Below are 16,861 nucleotides of genomic sequence, written 5' to 3'. Positions count from 1 at the left end.
TGGGTAAAAGATAATCTCCGTACTCAAAACCATCGCAGGAGATAAAAATAGCAGAAACGAGGAGTTACAGCTAGAGGATGATTCATGCAGCAACACTTTGAGTACATACTCTCTTTTCTCATCGTTGTTAAGGCCGCCATATTCTATTGTAATAGTTGTAACTGAAAGTGAACTTTATAATAAGGTAAGAACAAATTATTTACTCACGTAAATACGTTAAACGCTATATTTTGGCAGACACTATGTGATCAAAAGTATCCGGGCATAAGGCTGAAAATGACTTAAAAGTTCGTGGCGCCTTCCATCGGTAACACTGGAATTCACTATGGGGTTCGAATCCTGCCTCGGGCATGGATGTGTGTGATGTCCTTAGGTTAGTTAGGTTTAAGTAGTTCTAAGTTCTAGGGGACTAATGACCACAGCAGTTGAGTCCCATAGTGCTCAGAGCCATTTGAACCATTTTTTATGCCATAATAAAGAACCAAACATGAGATAATAGGTTACGGTACTGGGACACCAAGAAATTTTACATCCGAATCTGGACATACGATTGTGCACCTTAAGACGAATTATGCATTTTAGTATCGTTCACGATATTTATGATATAATGCAAGATTTTTTAATGTTTAACACGTACGAACATGTGGGCTTCCTGCGTCATTGTAGCTGCGCAAACGCGGTGACGCCTGTTATCTGGTGCTCTCTGGCGACTGCTGAAACCAACCTATTTCTAACAGGTCACGAGAAAATATTGCGAATGATGGTTTGAAAAGCGTCAGATTCACAGCAGATTTCCTATTACGCAAGATGGTTCAAATGCTTCAAATGGCTCTGAGCACTATGGGACTTAATTGCTGAGGCCATCAATCCCCTAGAACAGACTGTAGCGCCTAGAACCGCTCGGTCACTCCGGCCGGCTTACGCAAGATGAATTATGTGCGAGAATGTACGGTGAATTTCTTAAATCACAGAGCGTTTGACTCACATTTAAAAATCAACTCTTTGAGGACGACCATCTTCAAGGATTTCGAGCCTAGATCAGACATTTACGTCGTTATTAAAAATTTTACTGGCACATTTGTGTGATGTATCTGTAAGTGTAACACTCGCGAAAAGATCAGCATTTTATATGTGGAAGCTTAGCTTCTCTTGCATCTTATTAATCTTCGAGACCAATATTATTTGTGAAAGCTTTGTTTTTCTTGTAGCAACACTATGTATATTAATTTAAACCATCAACTTCTCGTTTTTGTGTGTTCGCGTTATTTAAGAGAGATCTTGCTATTGGTTGACTACATCACGTGTCCTATGCTGTCATGAGGTGGCGAGATCACTTGACATGACTGGCTTACAAAAGCATATCGCAATCTCAATTTCATTGCTTCGGAAAATGACGTGCAGTGTTTGGCGGAATTTGAATTTATACTTCCGTAAAAAATGCAGCGTACATGTTGCTGCGCATCTAAGATCTTTCCAAGTTTTGTTTTCTAAAGTGCCTGCAGATTCTACGTCTGTGTAGAAAACCATAAACATTCAAAAGACTGATAAGATTTTCTGTGCCGAGGAAAAGTATACTATCACTTAACACGGATAAAGAATATTTTCACCCGGGAGAAAGTGTATTTTCAACCGGAAAATCCGGGAATTTTTTTCCTTGTCCATGTAGACACCCTGGATTCACGTCAGGACTCCGTGCATCCCAGTCCATTACAGGGATGTTACTGTCGTGTAACCACTCCGCCACAGGCCGTGCATTATGAACAGGTGGTCAACAGTGTTGAAAGATGCAATCACCATGCACGAATTGCTCTTCAACAGTGGGAAGCAATAAGGTGCTAAAATCATCAATGTAGGCCTGTGCTGTGATAGTGCCACGCAAAACAACAAGGGTTGCAAGCCCCCTCCATGAAAAACACGACCACACCATAACACCAGCGCCTCCGAATTTTATTGTTGGCACTACACACGCTGGCAGATAATGTTCACCGGGCATTCGCCATACCCACACCCCGCCATAGGATCGCCACATTGTGTACGGTGATTCGTCACTCCACACGTTTTTCCACTGTTCAATCGTCCAATCTTCACGCTCCTTGCATTAAGCGAGGCGTCGTCTAGCATTTGCCGGCGTGATGTGTGGCATAAGAACAGCCGCTCGACCATGTAATCCAAGTTTTCTCACCTCCCGCCTAACTGTCATAGTACTTGTAGTGGATCCTGATGCAATTTGGAATTCCTGTTTGATGGTCTGGAGAGATGTCTGATTATTACATATTACGACCCTCTTCAACTGTCGGTGGTCTCTGTCAGTCAACAGACGAGGTCGGCCTGTACGCTTTTGTGCTGTTCGTTTCCGTTCACGTTTCCACTTCAGTATCACATCGGAAAAAGTGGACCAGTGGATGTTTAGGAGTGTGGAAATCTCGCGTACAGACGTATGACACAAATGATATCCAATCACCTGACCACGTTCGAAGTCCGTGAGTTCCGCAGAGCGCCCCATTCTGGTCTCTCACGATGTCTAATGAGTACTGAGGTCGCTGATGTGGAGTACCTGGCAATAGACAGCAGCACAATGCACCTAATATGAAAAACGTATGTTTTTGTCGGTTTTTAAAATGGTTCAAATGGCTCTAAGCACTATGGGACTTGACATCTGAGGTCATCAGTCCCCTAGAACTTATAACTACTTAAACCTGACTAACCTAAGGATATCACATACGTCCATGCCCGAGGGAGGATTCGAACCTACGACCGTAGCAGCCGCGTGGCTTCGGCCTGAGGCGCCTAGAATCGCTCGACCACAGCGACCGGCTTTTGGGGTGTCCGGATACTTTTGATCACATAGTGTATCTTCGCTAATTTGTCTTTTGCAACTGAGACTAAAGAAAATGTTGAATTGAAATTAAAACATGCCGCGCGGGGTAGCCGAGTGGTCTAGGGCGTCTTGTCACGGTCCGCGCGGCTTACCTAGTCAGAGGTTCGAGTCTTCCTCGAGCAATGGGTGTGTGTCGTCCGTAGCGTAAGTTAGATTAAGTAGTATGTAAGCTTAGAGACCGATGACCTCAGCAGTTTGGTCCCATAAGACCTTACCACAAATTTCCAGTTTTCCAAGTTAAAACAAAATATAGGTCATACCTCATATGGTAAGACATGCTAACTGTTATATCTAGTTGCTGCCACAGTTTTCAGGGTAGATGGAGAAAGATGCCTTTTGAGACGAGTCCAGTCACGCTGTACGCTGTTTCAAATAGTGGGCGTGACTATCCACAGTCCGAACAGCATTTTGGCAGTCTTTAGAGTCTAGTTGTGACTTGATAACCACGTGAATTTTTTAATTACATCTTGCTTCCGAGGCGAAAATACTGTGTACATTTATGAAACGCAAACTGTTGTTAATAGTCTGAAATACCACTCTGAAATTAATTCCACAAACGCGAAATTTTAGCATCACAGTATTGTATCGAAATATTTCTAATGTGCAGCATCCAATTATAGAGCGAGTTTTGTAATACAAATTAGTTTCGTCAGGTGGAGAGACATATTTACGACGTTTGTGTACATTTTTTTCTGAGGTTTCGCCACACTGTGGCAGGCATTGTCAGAGATTTAACCTCCGCTGCTGGTGGCGGACTGGAGTAGAGCTCGCGACCAGCGTCTGACCCCGTCATTACGGCCGTGGTTAACTACAACGGTCGTTCGTTGCAGCATGGGAATCCAAAATTCGTTTTCCCTTAAGACTTTCTTTATTTTTATTATAACTGTTGTCATGTTTATAAATGTTCATACCTGAGAACCACAGCCGTAATGACAAGGGGAAGGCGGTCAGACGCTGGTGCGACAGGTATGTGTCAGTAATCTCCGGTCGCTGGCTCGACTCCATTCCCTCACCGACAATGCAGATTGATTCTTTGACAATGCCATTCAGAAAAATTACTAAACAAACGTCGGCCGAAGATCCAGAGACAAAAGCCAACAGGTGATACAATTACTGGCAAGTTGCTTGCTTGCTATTGTTTTCGTGCTGCATTCGAGTGGTGTTTCATAACTGAACACGCTTGACTTTTATGGTGACTCCATCAGTATTCGTTTCTGGGAAATATCAGTATTATCTCGCTACAATGTCGCCCACGAATTGCTGTGAAATAACAGAACCTCCATCGCAAAGTAGACCCTTCAGTTGGATTTCACATGGGAAGCAATCTATTCCCAATTTTCCTGCAATAGCTTTTTGTTAACGATTCTATACCCCTCAACAGCTAATTGCTAGATTGTTTTCATACTACTGCACAATTTCGGCCTGCGGCCATTTTCAGGTACCTAGATACGTTTGTTAAGTGGTTTGTTATAACCAAATCGGCGATGGCAAATATTGTCAAATCTTAAAAACCAAGCTTAAAAGAAAATCATGACCGTAATATAAGCAAACTGACCTAAATAGCTGAGATAGATTCGTTTCAAGTTGCAAGTATTGTTCGTCTTGAGGGACATTCGCATTGATACACTGAGGGGACAAAAGTCATGGGATAGCGATATGTACATATACAGATGGCGACAGTATCGTGTACATAAGGTATAAAAACCAGAGCACTGGCGGAGCTGTCATTTTTACACAGGTCAGTAATGTGAGAAGACTTCTGGCGCCACTATGGTCGCACGTCGGAACTTAACAGACTTTGAACGCGGAATGGTAAAAAAAATGGTTCAAATGGCTCTGAGCACTATGGGACTCAACTGCTGCGGTCATCAGTCCCCTAGAACTTAGAACTACTTAAACCTAACTAACCTAAGGACATCACGCACATCCATGCCCGAGGCAGGATTCGAACCTGCGACCGTAGCAGTCCCACGGTTCCGGACTGCGCGCCTAGAACCGCGAGAGCGGAATGGTAATGAGAGCTAGACGCATGGGACATTCGACATTCCATTTCGGAAATCGTTAGGAAATTCAATATTTTGAGATACACAGTGTCAAGAGTGTGCTGAGAGTACCAGATCTCAGGCATTGCCTCTTACCACGGGCAACGCACTGGCTGACGTCCTTCATTTGACGACCAAGAGCAGCGGCGTTCGCCAAGAGTTGTCAGTGCTGACAGAACAGCAACACTGTGTGAAATAACCACAGAAATCAATGCGGGACGTACGGCGAACGAATCTATTAGAACAGTGCGGCAAAATTTGGCATTAGTGGACAACAGCAGCAGGCGACCGACGCGATTGCCTTTGCTAACACCACGACATCGCCTGCTGCGCATCTCCTGGGCTCGTAGTCATATCGTTTGGACCCTAGACTACTGGTAAACCGCGGCTGGTCAGATGAATCCCGATTTCATTTGGCAAGAGCTGATGGTAGAGTTAGTGTGGCGTAGACCCCACGAATCCATGGATCCAAGCTGTAACAAGGCACTGTGCAAGTTGGTGGTGGCTTCATTACGGTGTGGGCTTGTGGGCTATGTTTATGTGGACTGGGTCTTCTGGTCCATTTGAACATGTCATTGGCTGGAGACTGTTATGTTCGACTACTTGGAGACCACTTGCAGTCATTCATAAACATTGTGTTCCCAAACAACGATGGACCTTTTATGGATGACATTGCGTATAACATCGGACCAAAACTGTTCGCGACTGGTTCGAAGAACATTCTGAAGAATTCGAGCGAACGATCTGGCCACCCAGATCGCCCGACATGAATTCCATCGAACATTTATGGGACATAATCGAGAGACTATCCATGAACAAATTCTTGCAGGGGCAACACTTTCGCAATTATGGACGGCTGTATAGCAGCATGGCTCAGTGTTCCTGCAATGCCTTGCCGAGTCCATGCCACGTCGAGTTGTTGCACTACTCCGGGCAAAAGGAGGTGTCCCATGATTTCTCTCACATCAGTTTAAAACACTGTAAAAAGCCGAAGTGCACTAAGCTGTTGGACAGTAGGCCAGAGTTCCAGAATAATTTCGGAACACCTTTACATCTCCTCCCCCCCCCCCCCCAAAAAAAAATCTCTCTCTCTCTCTCTCTCTCTCTCTCTCTCTAGGAATTCTATTGTCGCAACGACTAATGATCGCGCTGTCTATCACCACCGAAGTTAAATTCGATATTAATACTACAGGTAGTGTTTAACAGCATTGCTTCAAACACCTGTAGGCATTCCATATCTACTCATCAACTAGAATAGTGTTGATCCGCCAATTAAAGCTGTGTGGCAATTCTTTCTGCTGTTTTTTTTTTTACTCATTATCTTGTAAAGGATTTTAAAAGAATGCAGTACTACGACAAGGTTGTTCAAAACATACATCACTGGCTACGTATCGACAGTTGCGGAAGAAATTAAATTTTAAAGATATACCGAACATTCTCTTCCCAGCTGACGCAAAAAAATTAACAACAAAACCGTAATACGACTGATACACCTGAAATGTTGTTGATTGGCTTGGTGAATTACTTATTTTAATTTTCTTGTTAGTAATGTCCCTGGGTATTTAGCTATGCTTTTTTCTTATTAAGCAGGTAATTTTAATCTCTGTTCTGAATGGCATATTACTAAATTGTCTTTGCTGGATTTATAACGGACAACTTGTCATTAGGTGTCAAATACGTGCTGGATAAATTAATAGAAAGTGCTAATGAATAGACATTCCAAGAACTGTAAAAAGTAGCTTTCAGATTTACCCAAAGCACAACGCGTTTATAATGAGAAGGGAGTATCAGATACTGTGTAACCTGTCGACGATAGTAAGTCTTAACATTTAAATGCTACTCTCCTTAGAAATACTGTTTCCAGGTTAAATCTTGGTGAAGTGATTTTATTTTTGTTGAGTGTCGTGATTACTCTGCTATTCACAATAAAGTGCCACCTTCAAGCTGTCTCTCTACCGTTCCACTCTCGAACGGCGCGGGGAAAAACTGTGCGCGCTCTGATTTCTCTTATTTCATCGTGACTTCAACGTTGTTATCGCGCAATGAAGGTATTGACTGCGTTTTGCCACTGGTGTGCTTTATGTATGACCAGAATCTCTTTGGTTTTACTGCCAGATTTCGAGACAGAGTTTCCTTCTGGAAATTATTGAAAGCATCTCGCATTGAAGTACGCGCTATATTTCGAACTCCAGCAACACTTTGCCAATCTTGGGGATTTTGCGTTCTTTTAAATTTGGCACGCTTTTTTCGTTGCTTCTGCAACAGCGATCTGACCCGTTTTGTGTGCCATATGAGATCAGTACCATCACTTACTAATTTAAGTGGTTTATATCTCTCAATTGCTCTCGATATTCTCCCTTTGAAATCATGCCGCAACTTTTCTACGCTTACATGACCAGGTCGGAAGAGGTAAAAACTGTCTCTTAAAACGACGTTAACAGCATTTTTACCAGCTTCTTTTAAATAGATATACTTTGCGTTTCTTTTTGATGGTTATAGGTGTCGCGGCATTTATCCTGTCAACAACTTCCTTGTGATCGCTAATCCCTGTATTCGTCACGATACTCACTTTTTGTCCAGGATTATTTGTTGCTAAGAGATCAAGTATGCTCTCGCAACCATTTAGGCTTCGAGTGGGCTCATGAACTAATTGTTCAAAACAATTTTCTGAGAAAGCATGCAGTACAATTTTGGACGACGTTTTATGCCTGCCGCCGGCTTTAAACGTATAATTTTTCCAGCATATCGGAGATAGATTGAAGTCACCATCAACTATAACTGTGTGAGTGGCGTACCCATTTGAAATGAGACTCAAGTTTTCTTTGAACTGTTCAGTAACTATATCTTCTGAGTCGGGGGTCAGTAAAACAATCCAATTAATAGTTTAGTCCGATTGTCAAGTTTAACATCCACCCTTATTATTTCGTAGGAACTATCTGCTTCAATTTCACTACAAGGTAAACTACTTCTGACAGCAATAAATACTCCACCATCAACTGTATTTAATCTATCCTTTCTGAACACTGTTAGGTCCTTTGAAAAATTTTGGCTGTACTTAATTCCGGCTTTAGCCAGCTTTCTGTGCCTATAACTATTTGAGCGACTTCTGGCCTGTAAAGTGGAACCTGGAAACCCATCACCCGATGACGCAAGTCAAGGAATGTGCACCCTACACGGTTACAGAAGCCTTAATTTCGCTAGCAGGACTGCCAGTCTTTATCATTTCCGCTAGCCCCCCGAAACCATAGAGAATCTCCTCCGATCCAAAGCGACACAGGTCATTGGTACTGACATGAGCCACTTGCAGTTGGCTGCACCCCTCCTTGGTAGCCATGTTCCTAAGGGGCCTCATTACGCACTAACGTTGGAGCTTCCAACTACAAGCAAACTCACCCTCTGTGAATGCCCAGGCTCTGCAGGTCGAGAAGCTTCCTCTGAAACAGGGTGAACAACTGCATCTGTCTTAGAGACTACGTCAGCCACAGATAAGGCCCGAAACCTGTTCATCAAATGTACCGGGGAGGCCCTACAATCGGCCCCTCGGAAAATGTTTCGCTGTCTGCCAGACTTTACAATGATCTATCACTCGACCACGGGCGTGGGGTCAACCTCAGTGCAGGCAGTACCCGGGGCGGCCACAGCAGTGGACCTATCGGGAGACACGTGGGACGTGCTCGATGTTCCTCGCATCCCCATGTCTGACCCCCACAGTGATGCCACTTGGCAGCAGCCTCAAGCTATGTGACAGAAGCCAACACAGCCTGGAGCTGTGAGAAAAGGGTCACCAACTCAGCGCGCATCTGTACACAGGAATCACAATTCCTATCCATTACTTAAGTCGCTCCTGTTTCAAGCTCGTAAAAATATGTAACAAATGAACGTGTATTTGCCTTATTAGCAACACGAATTCGACATGCTCTCGCAGTGATGGTCTAACCAACACCGAGCTACATTAAGCAAAACAAACAAAAGCCTGTACGATATGAGGGACGATAACAATGGCGGTACTATATGCTACACAGTTCTTAAAATAAAAGGCTGTGCCTCGAACACGCAAAAACTATAACTACACAGGTATCCGTAAATAAGTCGCTCCTGTTGGAAGCTCGTAAAATATATGTAACAAACTAACGGCGTACTCGCCATATTAGCAACAGAAACACAAGGTGCTCTGTCACTGACAGTGTTCCGACAGTCTTCAAAACTGACGTGAATCATTCTGTGATCTGAGAGGTCCTGGAGACAGTTTTGCCTTAAAACTTACTGTTACCCATACTGAGTTCTCTATTGTGATAAGTACCATACATGGTTATCCAAATGTCTTGTGGATGCTTCCAGCAGAACAAGGATGGAAGATTTAGGCAGACGTTGGTTTGACTGTGTGGAGAGTGTAAGAAAGCTGTAGTAACCTCCAAGTTTCTTGTGTTAAAAAAGCTGTGTTGGATAGTTGGGTCGCACGGGTCGAGAGCAAATCTTCCCAAGTAGACGATTAAGTGACCGTTGTAGGTTGTTGAGTTTCTAACGACATATGACATTTTCTTTGTCCAAACTCTTTGTATCGAGGGGAAATTTACTGGCTTTGCTGTATGCCATGTAAGCCCTAAGATGGCCATGAAAAGGGAATGCACTACTTGTAATATCAACATTTCGTTGACAAAATATCATTTTGCAATATTATGATCATATTGCTGAATGTAATACTCCACTTTTGAACGTCGGGAATACGCGCGAGAGCCTCACACGGCCGTGTCCCTCTGACGACTTGCCATTCCACACATGTATCAGGCCAAGATGGTATTCCTACGGGAATCGGAGGAAGATACCGAGAAGTGGTGTATAATGTATATCTAAAAAAAGAAAACGGCGCCTTTTAAGACGCGATTCGCTAAGTCAAAAATTAGAGAACGAACTCTTTGAAATATAATGCAGTCATAGATTTTAAAGATATTTGCTTGCGGTCTTTCAAATAACTATGCACCCTCTGACTCAGAGTTGAAATATTAAATGTTTTGGCAGGTTTCGTTATGTAGGGGCTGGGATACGTAGTTTCCGCACTACTGGCCATATTCCGATGCTGCTGGAGTAGTCTCTGATGTCCCGTTCCTTTTAGGACACTGAAGGATCACTGAATGCTACATACGTACGAACATACGTAAACATTGACCTGAAGCTCACTAAGTAGGCAAATTTGGTCAGTAGTTTTGAACTAAATATTTTGTTTCAAATATATTGACATCTGTAGCAGAATTTTACAAATCTGCCTTCTGTTAAACAATGTTATTCGATCACAAGGAACTTGTGTCTAGTACTTCCTCTAGGCCTGAGGGTATTTCTTAATTTGTGTTTACATCTTAAATTCATAGAATGCCGTTCACTGTATATTCAAATATACACATTACGGTGGTATTGTGTATATGAGATATATAAAGGCTGTGCATTGGCGGTGTTGCCATTCGTACTCGGGTAATTGATATGAAATGATATCCGCCGTAAGGTTGGTCGCACAACGGGAAGTTGTTGTTGTTGTGGTCTTCAGTCCTCATTCTATGCTAAATTGTAGACTGGCAGCATACCGTGTTTTATCGTTTTAACTCCCAACATGGCTTTATCGTCGCTAGGCAATGAAAACCTCGTAACTCCATCTGACAATGAAATCCACGTTAACTCCATTACCAAATGTAGACGATTATGCCACATAGCCTGTTGAAACCTTCATTCTTCGAGTTGAACGGTGTCGCCATCTAGCGGCAATAATGAAAAACTCGTATCTCCAGCGATATGTAGTTTGTGCTGTAAACTTCGCATCTCCAGTAATCGCCATTGTTAGCGTGCAGGGCGGACACATGCTCCGAGATTAAAACGTTTTTTTGATGTGATAGTAACCTTTTTGACTGACAGACCCAACACTGCTTTATTGCTACAGGTACGTGTTAGTAATGGCTCTGAGCACTATGGGACTTAACTGCTGTGGTCATCAGTCCCCTAGAACTTAGAACTACTTAAACCTAACTAACCTAAGGACATCACACACATCCATGCCCGAGGCAGGATTCGAACCTGCGACCGTAGCAGTCTCGCGGTTCCGGACTGCGCGCCTAGAACCACTAGACCACCGCGGCCGGCCACGTGTTAGTATTTCTAGGCATTTATGTATTGTATTTTAATATACAGAATTAATAATGACCTCGTTAAATACAATGTCGACTTACGAGTTTTTCATCGCGCGTAAAGCAGACTGCACTCGGTAGATACGAGGTTCTAATTTTAGAACTGAACAGAATCCTATACATTCTATAGTAACTACTTTGTTTTCAGCTATGGGTAAAAAGAGTAAATTCACTCTTCACCTTGTGAAACAAGCCGACAAAGGATCATATCATATAAAATCACCGGAAAAAGATTCTAGTCAGGTTCCTCCTTGTCCTGAACCAAAGGAAAGGGTAGACCTACAAAATGAAGGTCAACCGTAATTCATATTGTTGTAACTTCAAGTAAGATCCTGGTTAGAAGTTGAGGTGATTAAATTATTTAAAGATTATTGATAACATTATTGTTTGCATTACAGATAATGCTGAAAATGAAGCCAATACAGAGGCGAATTCCACTTCTGAGCCTGAAAGTCTTTTTCGAACACAGCAGCGAGGATGATATCTCCAGTGGCATGACCATAGCAGTAACAGCAGCACGGAATGACAATGATGAAGTTGATGTGGGAGTAAAAAGTACTAAGCAGCGCCGTAAAAGGAAAAGCAATTAATCACTTCAAAGTTTGCACAAAGAAAAACGTATGAGGGGATAGGATTATTTACGAATGCAAAAAGAGACCAACAATGAGGAGATGTAGGAGGGAAATGAAACCACGATGTACTTGTAAAAATTCTTCCTTAAATCGGAACAGGAATTGCAAGGATATTACAGAAGAGCAGAGGCAGCTAATATTTAATCATTTCTAGTAGGATATGTCTTGGGGTGAAAGACAATTTTTTGTTAGAAGCCATGTCTACTACGTTCCAGTTAAAAGACGCAGAAATAATTCAGAATCTAATAAATTTCACCGTTCTAACACACTATATTACAATTTTGTAATAGAAGGACAGAGGAAAACGGTCTGCAACGCATGTTTCTGAATACTTTGTGCTTAGGCGAATTGAGTGTCAGAACATGGACATCTAGTGCATCAAGAAGAACGCTTGCAGAAGGGCCTCAAATGCAGGAGAGACCAACGAAAGTTTCAGGTGGACGAGAATCAGCATCAGATTTTTTTTTGCAGAGTTGCCGAAACTGGACTCGCATTACTGCCGTTGTTCTTCCACAAAACTCTACTTGGAACCTAACTGGCAGAGTAAATCAGAACTACATAGGGAATATATACAATTTTGCAAGAAAAGAGGACAAATCCCAGCTGCTTACAAACAGTTGTGCGAGGTATTCGATGAAAATAATCATAACTTATTTTCTCCTAAAAAGGACCAGAGCGATCTTAGTTGTTCTCTCCAGACAGGCAATCTCTCAGACAATGAATACTCTTTCATATGGCCCGAAAAATTGAGGCAAGGGAAGCGAAAAATGGTGATAAATTAGGATGAGCCAGAGTGCTTACAATGGACCTTCAAGCACTTCTGCTTTCTCCCAGACTAAAAGCATCTGCACTGTACTATAAAAGCAAATTGAAGTGAAGGTCCACAACTTTACCATCTATGATTTAAAAAGTAACGATGGTTATTGTTATCTTTAGCATGAGGGTGAAGGTGGACTACCAGCTTCGAAATTTGCCAGTATACTCGTGCATTTTATAGAAACGTACGTCCAAAATGATTCAGAAGCTATTATCTATAGAGACGGATGCACGTACCAGAATCGAAAATCAGTCATGAGTACTTCACTGGCTCATCTCGCCAATCAGAAAGGCATTACAATAGTGCAAAAATTTCTGGAGAAAGGTCACACTCAAATGGAGTGTGATTTTATGCACTCCGCCATAGAAAAGAAGTTAAAAAACAGACACATTTATACTCCTGCTGGCTATGTAGAAGTTTGTGCTACCGCAAGACTAAGTCCTAAACCGTATGTTGTCAATTATTTGGAGCACACGTTTTCCAAGTCCTATGATAAACTCTCGTTGTATTCGTCTACTCGGCCAGGGTCCAAAATTAGGGATCCAACAGTGACTGATATGCGGTGTCTCAAGTATGATCCCTCCGAAAAAATGGAATATAAATTGAAATTCAGCGATACATAGGAACCACTTCCAAGAAGGATGTCAAACATACCCAGCTCATTTACAGTGCCCCCTCTCTACAGTTCACCACTAAAGATCAGCGCAGAAAAGTTCTCATTTGCAACAACTGTAGCTGGTTCTTCCTAAGGATGTGCATTCATTTTATGACACACTGCCTCACATTTGTAATGAGAGAACATGTCTGTGTCTAAAAAAATGCTGCCGAAAATAAACTTGTTTACAGCCACCTATGACTGTGATAGTAGCAGTAATAGTAACAATAATAAATGTGAATAAATTGCACAAATATTTACAGTAATAAAAGTTTAATTAAAGCTAACGACATTGTTTCTATGTTTTTTAAACACTGTAATTTATTAATATCCAGATTCCAATATTTTGATCAATGTGAAATTATTCATTTCACTTTATATCTGTAACAATGTATCCTTACAGATGTTTCATAATACACAAATAATGCAAAGTTTAAGTAAGTTTTTTTTTAAAAAAAACATTCACTCATTTCAATTCTTTACCGTGCACTCGTTACATGCCTCTTATCTCCATCACTACCAAAAAAATAACTGTGAAAACCTCGTAATTCCAAAAACCGGCAGACAATTTGAAGCGCATAATAAAGTCTTATGTACCAATAACCGGATCCATATTGTGTAGCAGAAACCACTACATTTGACTAATCAGGTCCCCATGTGATTTCTATAATTAGTTTTTTGTTTCTCCTGTAAAATTTGACCAATTTGAGTTACGAGGTTTTCATGGCCTAGCGACGTTATATTTATTCCTAGAGTAGAATACAAACTGTCATTTTCTTAGCCTCACAGACAACCTTGTTAATTTTTTACACATTGTGAAATAGTCATGAAATTTATTGACCTTTATTCTGATGTAAGCTGCAAAAGAAACTACTTCCTTTTTTTGTTGCAAGAAATCCGTATTCCATCCCATTAGCGTTTTTGAAGAGCTGTGTAGATGTAAATATGATTGAAAATACTACAGAACAATATTGCAGAGTACGAATTAAAAAAAAAAAAATCTGTCAAAGTCACCCCGTAGCAAAATGTTATGGTACTTTGAGCTGTGGAGTCTAATTTTTAAATGATATAATGTCAAAACTGCTTCTTTATTTACATCCTTCATCTGGGTGGGATATGATAAACTATTGCTCTCAGTACAACTCTGTACGCCCTCTCAACAACATGCCGCAGGGCTGAATATGGTCACGTAATGCCCCACCACCCTCTAAATTCCACACGCATATACACGGGTCACGTGGGGAAGCATCCACCCACTATAACTCAGCTTGCTCTGCGCATGCATGAATCTGGCAGCTTGGGCACGCTGGAAAAATTTTTCCGGGTATCTTCTGGCTAGTTGCTGCTACTGCTCATACGGCAAACAGCCACGCTTCAAGTAGCCAGAAGTGGGAGGAAGGCACTGCTCATACGCAAATTCAGCTCTGCGCATGCGCACGAGCCCGCTGGCAACTGCTCAAACGAACGTGGCATCTCATTCATCGACACAAAGCACCGTCCTCGTCACAGCGGAATTCCCAGCCACGCGGCTGGACAATGCGCTGGGGCTACCCCTCTGGTCCGGCTAACATTTGGCACCACGTGTTTGCCAACGAGCTCGGTCTGCCGCGCGGCCCGAGCGGTGGCCGCCAACTCTGAACTTAGAATATTTCCAGGGCGCTGCAACTCGCCCGTTACCTCACATGCTTTCCATAACAACACATCCGTTGATTCTGGATCGTTCCCATGCAAGCCTGCGACAAAGTTCAGAACATTCAAAAGCAGACACGCAACTTGTTTGTAAATGACCCTTGAAGATTTGTAGGAGACAGTTCATGCTAAGGAACAATTATTGTAAATATGTAAAAACGTGCTGTACTATTAGGCCAATACTACATGAAGGGCGACAATAATTTACTGTGACAGGCAGTAATTATAGTTTCAACCATCAAACTAACGTGGTAACCTAAATCAGTCTTACAGTACACTAAAGTAAAATATCCACATACCACATTACACCTGTGCGTCTTCTGCCATAGAAGGTTGCCTGCTGTTCCAGTACTACTTCAGTGGTTACAACTGAGCTTTGTTATTGCATTAGATTGTTTGCTACAAATTTATACATTACTTGTGTGACAATAAATTGTTACTGCTCTCTCACCCTGCACACATTGATAAGCCGAGCAAAGTATTTTACTCATCTGTTACTGTGGCACGGAGGAAGCGTGCGAACACGGTTTCCTATTTCAAACTTTTGTCCACCACCCAGGGATACTTCAGAAACATCTCGATTTTCTTTTATTCCAGTTACTTTTTCAACAAATAAAAAAGCAAAGATACATGCTCAGTAAGGTGAGGTAACAGTGTGTTCAGTGGTAAAATAAATGGGTCGCAGTCAAATACTTCGAAGTTAAAGAGCTTGTCGAATAATATAGAACCACATGTTCGTTGGTTTCCCAGACATTTACATGATGCCGAGATGAGTTCCCATAATGGCCTACGTACAATATGCAGACAGCTATTCGCGTATTGTAAAACTTTCAATATGAATTAATGAATCCAAAGGCAGACGCAATCCAAAAATAATCCCGTTGCGTCGGATTGGATCGAATTATGTTGTCAAGAACCACACAATAAAATTTAGCTGAGAGAGGTAGTATTTCGTTCAGGTATCCAACTAAACCACACTACGATGAGCGAACGTTGATGAAGTCCAATACTATAAAATCAGGAGGGTGAGGCGTAGCTTTTTCTTTTATTTCTGCCATTCAGGCAGTTGTTTATGACTGTTTTACGAGCACTTGTAACTAATTCTGGTATCACCACCAAAATTAGCACAAGAGCGATCGCTGTTCCTAAAGTAACAAACAATTAATGACTACGTCACTAGGAAGATGGTTGAATGACTCGGAAATGGTAAGTCAGGGCAGGTTTTTAATAATACGTAGAGGGACACCTTTGTTTCGGTTACAGTACTAAGTTTTAGCGCTTCTTATAATTGTAGAATTAGTATAATAAATTCGCAGATATATTGAGAGAAAGTGATAGCACGGGACAAATGACAATTAATAAAAATTCGCGTTTGATGTGAAATTTTGATTACAGCGTTAAACAGAGAGTACAAATTCAGACGTTTCAATTTTCTCTCTTCAACCTTGCTTGGAATACTCTGAGATTAGGAGAAGTATTTCAAAACCTGTTTTCATTCACAGTATATCTGTGGTTCGCCATAGCCTTACCAACATTCTTCCCTTTGCTACCGATGAATACCACTCACCGGTGTTGTCGCTTTGCTGGCAGACATCGTCGTTACACATTCCAAAGTCAGTTTAGGAAACTACCGTAATCGCTGCTTGCATGGGAGTATGAGTAGTTAAGGGTCCATTTGCACAGGAAGTGACGTCAACATCATGACGCATCAAAGTGTCCTGCCTCGAGATTTAAACTGCGGCGTTCGCACCAACTGAACGGATTGTCATCACCACATGCCAATGTTTACCTACGACATTGTTTCTCCATTAGGTTGACGGACATAACTGACAAGATCCTGTCGGAGCACTTGCGCCACGTGGTCTTGAGATTCGTTGTGGTCTCGGTCTATTGTTGACATATTCCGCTAACCTTATGTTCGACTGCGTTTTTTTTTTTTTTTGTTCCTCTTGACTTTTAATGTGCATCAAGCAGTTACGTC

At 41.9% G+C, this 16,861-nt stretch overlaps 1 protein-coding gene across 2 annotated transcripts in view; it reads right to left on the bottom strand.

Annotated features, from left to right (window-relative positions):
• Nucleotides 1-16,861, bottom strand: part of LOC126354919 (uncharacterized) — a 514,129-nt gene that overhangs the window by 459,011 nt on the left and 38,257 nt on the right. The gene's annotated exons all lie outside the window — the stretch shown is intronic.

This window comes from Schistocerca gregaria, chromosome 1, assembly GCF_023897955.1.
Source record: "Schistocerca gregaria isolate iqSchGreg1 chromosome 1, iqSchGreg1.2, whole genome shotgun sequence".
Lineage (NCBI taxonomy): Eukaryota > Metazoa > Arthropoda > Insecta > Orthoptera > Acrididae > Schistocerca > Schistocerca gregaria.
This window is presented reverse-complemented; position numbering and strand designations above follow the sequence as displayed.